Source organism: Triticum dicoccoides, chromosome 4A (assembly GCF_002162155.2).
Source record: "Triticum dicoccoides isolate Atlit2015 ecotype Zavitan chromosome 4A, WEW_v2.0, whole genome shotgun sequence".
In the NCBI taxonomy this organism is placed as follows: domain Eukaryota; kingdom Viridiplantae; phylum Streptophyta; class Magnoliopsida; order Poales; family Poaceae; genus Triticum; species Triticum dicoccoides.
Window position 1 is genome coordinate 551,347,599 of NC_041386.1, and position 6,845 is coordinate 551,354,443.

The window sequence follows — 6,845 nt, forward strand, 5'->3', positions numbered from 1 at the left end:
GTGGACCGGCGTGCGGGCAGGACGGCGATGTGGGCGCGGCGGCGCGGGCCAATGGCGTGGCAACACGTGGTGGTGGGGTGGAGACGGACACGTCCGTTGGTGGCGAAAATGTCCGGCGGCGGCGGACGAAGTGGATCTAGGGTTTTCGGGAGGAAGGGGAAGGAGAAATTCGGGGGTGTCTTTAAATAGGCATAGAGGAAGCTAGGAGAGTCCAAATGAGGTGCAGTTTTCGGCCACGCGATCGTGATCGAAAGCTCTAGATGATGGAGCAGGTTTTGGTGGGTTTTGGACCAAATTGGAGGGGTGTTGGGCTGCAACACACACGAGGCCTTTTCGGTCCCTCGGTTAACCGTTGGAGTATCAAACGAAGTCCAAATGGTACGAAACTTGACAGGCGGTCTACCAGTAGTAAACCAAGGCCGCTTGGCAAGTATCGGTCCAATCCTTAAATGTTTAAACCCCACACACGAAAGAAAGGTAGAAATAACCACCGAGGGAGAACGAAGCGCCGGAATGCAAAACAGACAACAGGGAAAATGCTCGAATGCATGAGATGAACACGTATGCAAATGCAATGCACATGATGACATGATATGAGATGCATGACAACGAGAACAACACACGGAGAGAAAAACCCGAACCCGAGAAAATAAAATAACTTAAGGCCGGAAACGGCAAGAGTTGGAGTACATATTGGGTAAGTTACATCCGGGGTGTTACAACACTCCACCACTACGAAAGGATCTCGTCCCGAGATCTAGGACTGAAAGAACGCCGGGTACTCAGAACGGAGGTGATCCTCGCATTCCCAGGTAGCTTCACGGTCGGAATGGTGTGACCACTTGACTTTGAGGAATTTGATTGACTTGTTGCGAGTCTTGCGTTCAGTCTCTTCAAGAATAGCAGCAGGGTGCTCACGATAGGAGAGATCTTCTTGGAGCTCAATGTCCTCGAAGTTGATAGTGCGATCAGGAGTCTTGAAGCACTTTCGGAGCTGAGAGACATGGAACACGTCATGAACATTTGCAAAGTTTGAAGGAAGCTCGAGTTGATAGGCGAGATCGCCTCTCTTGCTAACAATCTTGAAAGGTCCCACGTATCTAGGGGCAAGCTTCCCTTTGATACCGAAGCGACGAGTACCTTTCATTGGAGAGACGCGGAGGTAAACATGATCTCCGATCTCGAAAGCCAAATCACGGTGCTTACTATCATAGTAGCTCTTCTGGCGGGATTGGGCTGCTTTGAGGTTATCTCGAATGACTTTGCACATTTCCTCTGCCTCTGTGATTAAGTCATTTCCGATAAGCTGACGTTCACCGGTTTCAGACCAGTTGAGAGGGGTACGGCACTTCCTGCCATACAGAATTTCAAATGGGGCCTTGCCCGAACTTGCTTGAAAACTGTTGTTGTAGGAGAATTCAGCATAAGGAAGACAATCCTCCCACTTCATGCCGAAGGAGATCACATAAGCCCTGAGCATATCTTCAAGAATCTGATTGACACGCTCGACTTGACCGCTAGTTTGAGGATGGAAAGTTGTGCTGAAGCGGATGTTGGTGCCCATGGCCTTCTGAAAAGAATCCCAAAACTTGGAGGTAAAGATGTTGCCACGGTCTAAAGAGATCACTTGTGGAATACCGTGCAGAGAGACAGTACGAGAGGTATAGAGTTCCGCCAATTGAGCTGCGGTGATTGACTCTTTGATAGGCAGAAAGTGAGCCACTTCAGTGAGTTTATCGATGACAACGAATATAGCATCATTGCCACGTTTGGACTTTGGAAACCCAGTCATGAAGTCCATTTCAATGTGGTCAAACTTCCATTCTGGAATGGCAAGAGGTTGGAGGAGACCCGCTGGTCTTTGGTGTTCTGCCTTCACTCTTCTGCAGACATCACACTCATTCACGAATTGAGCAATCTCGCGCTTCATTCGAGTCCACCAATAAGCCTGCTTGAGGTCCCGATACATCTTCGTGCTCCCAGGGTGAATGGAGAGGAGAGAATTGTGAGCCTCGTTCATGATCACTTTATGAAGTTCACCTTTGGGTACAACAATACGATCCTCGAAGAAGAGAGTATCCTTGTCATCAAGGCGGTAGCACTTGTACTTGGGTTGACTCTTGGCAATCCCAATCTTCACCTTTTTCACCATAGCATCAAGAAGCTGAGCTTGGCGAATCTGGTCTTCCAAGGTAGGAGAGACTTGAAGGTTGGCGAGGAAACCTTGAGGAACAACTTGCAGATTGAGTTTGCGGAAAGCTTCACAAAGCTCGGGTTGATAAGGCTTGAGAATCAGACTGTTGCAATAGGCCTTTCTGCTCAATGCGTCAGCAATCACATTGGCCTTGCCTGGAGTATACTCGCTACTCAGATTATACTCTTGAATCATTTCGACCCATCGAGTTTGCATGAGGTTGAAATTAGGCTGAGTGAAGATGTACTTCAGACTCTTGTGATCAGTGAAAATGTCCACTTTTCTTCCCAATAAGAGATGTCTCCAAGTCAAAAGAGCATGCACAACTGCCGCCAACTCGAGATCATGAGTGGGGCAGTTCTTCTCGTTGGGCTTCAACAGGCGAGAGGTATAAGCAACAACTTTCTTCTCTTGCATCAATACCGCGCTAAGACCTTGGAGAGAGGCATCACAAAAGACCTCGTACGGCTTGGATTCATCAGGCGGAGTCAGAACTAGAGCGGTGACCAATTTCTCTTTCAAAGTGTTGAAAGCAATGTCACACTCCGGAGACCAAACATACTTGACGTGCTTCTGGAGAAGATTTGAGAGAGGCTTCGCGATCTTAGAAAAGTTTTCAACGAATCTTCGACAGTAGCTTGCGAGACCGAGGAAGCTACGGAGTTGCTTCACGTTCTGAGGAGGTTCCCAATTCACAATTGCAGACACCTTCTCAGGATTCACCGCAATGCCCTTGGCAGAGATGATATGACCAAGATAAAGAACCTCATCGAGCCAAAATTCGCACTTGGAGAACTTGGCGTAGAACTGGTGTTCCCTCAGCTTATCGAGTACCAAACGCAAGTGCTTGGCATGATCTTCCTTGTTCTTCGAGAAAACCAGAATGTCGTCGAGATAGACCAAAACGAAGTCATTGGTGTAGGCGTTGAAGATGAAGTTCATCATGCGAGAGAATGTCGGAGGATCGTTGAGGAGGCCAAAAGACATGACAGTGTATTCATATGACCCATAGCTTGTCCTGAAAGCCGTCTTGGGAATATCTTGCTCACGGATTCGAATCTGATGATAACCCATACGGAGATCAAGCTTGGAGAATACTTGGGCACCTTTGAGTTGTTTGAACAACTCATTGATGTTGGGAAGTGGGTATTTGTTCTTGATGGTCTTCTTGTTCAATGGACGGTAATCAACACAAAGTCGGCCCGTTCCATCCTTCTTCTTCACAAAAAGAACACCACAACCCCACGGAGAAGAACTAGGCCGGATGAGACCCATTATTTCTTGAATATTGAGTTGCTTCTTCAGCTCCTTCAACTCTTCAGGTCCGAGCTTGTAAGGACGCTTGCACACAGGTTCCGTGCCAGGCTCAAGATCGATGACGAATTCAACTGGCCGGTGCGGAGGCATTCCTGGAAGCTCTTTTGGAAAGATGTCTTGATATTCGCAAATGACTAGAATTTGCGAGATAGCATCCAGTTCACCCTTCTCATTGAGAGAAAACAGACGGATGATATCGTCACGAGCGGCAAAGACAATTACATCCTCAGACGAATGAGTCAATTGAATCTGCCTGGCTGCACAGTCAAGATGTGCCTTGTGCTTAGAAAGCCAATCCATTCCGAGAATAAGATCAATATCCGAGTCACCAAGAACCGTTGGAGAAGCCAGAAACTTGTAGTCACCCAAGGTGATAGTAACATCCGGAACGATGGAGTTAGCATGCATGCGCTTACCGGGAGAGACAACTGCTAACGGACTAGGCAAAACTTGCGAAACCAATTCATGCCTAGATGTAAACGGTCTCGAGATGAAACAATGTGATGCACCAGTGTCAAAAAGAACTTTTGCAGGAACATCGTTAACAAGAAGGTTACCCATGATGACATCTGACGAGTCCTCTGCCTGAGCTGCATTCATCAAGTTGACCTTGGCGTGCTTGGGGTTATGCTTGACCACAGCTGTACTTGCCGATCTGACAGGAGGAGGAGGAGGAAGATGCCTCTGGTTGAAACACTTGTTGGCATAGTGACCCTTCTGTTGGCACTTGTTGCACGTGACCTCTGAAAGCGGACGCTGATACGGAGCACTCGATCTTGGAGCTTGAGACGGAGTCTTGTTCTGAAAGCCAGGGTTGGGTGGGTGGGAAGATCCACTGCCACCTTTGCTCTTCTGCTGATACGGCTGACGAAACGGAGGAGGAGGAAGCCAATACTTTTGCTGCTTGGACACTTGAGTAGAGGAAGAAGGAGTAGCATCTCTGACTCTCTTCTTGGAAGCATCACACCTCAGTTGAGCGGCCTCTTGCTTCAGTGCCATGTTGTAGAACTCATCGTACCTCAAGGGCTCAAAGAGAATGAGAGCTAGCTGGATTTCTTCTCTGAGATCACCCCTGAACTGGTATATCATGCTCTTCTCGTCAGGGACGTCCTGCTTGGCAAAGCGGGCGAGCTTCTGGAACAACTTGTTGTAGTCATAGACAGACAAAGAGCCTTGCTTCAGGTTGCGGAATTCCTCACGCTTGCTTTCAACCACGCTTTGAGGAATATGATGAGCTTTGAAGTCTTGATGGAATTCATCCCAGGTAATAGCACGTCCACCTCTGGAATCCTTGTACTGCTGGAACCATTCTGCAGCTTGATCTTTGAGTTGGAAGGAAGCGAACTTGACGAAGTCCTCAGGCCTGACGTTACTGCACTCGAAATGCTTGCACAGATCCACAAGCCAATCGTCAGCATCAGTAGCCTCAACACAATTGCTGAAAGTCTTTGGCCCATTAGCAAGGAACTGGTTGAGTGTAGCAAAGTGATTCTGATTGTTGCCTTGGTTCCCTTGGTTTCCTTGATTGCGCTCTTGAAGAATTTGCATGATCAACTGTGTGTTTGCATTGGTTGCGGCAATCACAGCTTGCCATGCCTCCAGAGGAGGTGGAGGTGGTGGAGGATCTTGATTCTGATTCTGATTGGTGCTCTTAGCGGGAGCCATCCTGAAGAGGTTGACCACCGTTAGCACATAGACAGATAAAATGAAGCTGAATCCAACGGAATGAAAATTGCAACATAAAGTCTTCACATCCGAACAAAATGAACGAATGCATTCCTCTTGAAATGGTCACATATCCATAAATTGAGAAGCCACTTAGAATTTAGGTAGAGAAATAAATCAACAAGGTATAGATCAAGAATGAATACTCGATAAGAAATCCCAATCTCAAACCAAATATCCGTGGAAGAAGAACTAGAGCTACAAGAATTCCCACCTATGAAACTCCCGAACCTTTCCGGTTATGCAATCAGGTGTTGGGGATACAGGGGAAGCATAATATCTCACCCAAATCTAGCAAATCCTACATCCAGCTGTATCCATCCTTTAACACATAACCGAGAAAAACTTCGGAAACCATCTACCTCAACCTTCGAAAAGCATCTGTTATACAAGTTATGGCGATACTCCTGAACTCCCGCCCCAGTACTGGGTGGCGTCGAGGTTATCTCACCAACGAACTGCATAAAAGAGATTTTTGATGTCGGCATACTAAACTCAGGTATTCCAGAACTGCAACGATAAAATTATGACGACAACACCTCAGAGCTCAACTCCCCGGGACACTTCCACAAAACCCCTGACAGGAGGCACCAAGACAATGTTCTCGTCATAAAACCATCGGAACGATTCCAAGATACCCGCGTGATCCTAAATTTTTTTTTTGTGAAATTTGAGAAGAGAAGAGTCAAAACTCTACGTCAGGATGCCTTACCAGAGCGATGAGGAGACTGGGAAGTAAAAAGAATTCCTAAACTCTCTGATATATAATTCCTAAATGACTCAAAACATTTTTCTAGACACAACTCGGCCGCTAAAGACGATCAAGCAATGGGGCTCCTAAGGTCGAGGAAGGCTCTGATACCAACTTGTAACGCCCTCGATGCGGCTATAGCTCCCACGTGTCAAGGAACGACTTAGAGACATAACCGCATTGAAAACAATGTCGCAAGTTAGGCCATCATCACAACATCCCATGTAAGATAAACAATAAAGGGGAGATAACATAGTTGGCTTACACTCGCCACGTCAATCAAGTACATAAAATAGCATTACATCATTCAAACACTCATGGCCCGACTACGACGCCAAAATAAAAGAACAACCCAACATGCGACACGGTCCCGATCACCCCCAACTGGGCACCACTACTGATCATCAGGGAAAGACACATAGTAATGTTGAGAGTCCTCGTCAAACTCCCACTTGAGCTCAAGCGCGCCATCTAGAGCGGAATCATCAGGCCCTGCATCTGGTGTAATAGTAATCTGTGAGCCACACGGACTCAGCAATCTCGCACCCTCGCGATCAAGACTATTTAAGCTTAATAGGAAAGGCAAGGTAAATATGTGGAGCTGCAGCAAGCGACTAGCATGTATGGTGGCTATCCTGTTCGCAAAAGAGAGCGAGAAGAGGAGGCAAAGCGCGAACGAGTAACTAGAGGGCAATCCTGTGGCAAACATTACTCCAACACCATGTCCACTTCCCGGACTCCGCCGAGAAGAGGCCATCACGGTAACTCACACAGTTGATTCATTTTAATTAAGTTAAGGTTCAAGTTATCTACAACCGGACATTAACAAATTCCCATCTGCCCATAACCGCGGGCACG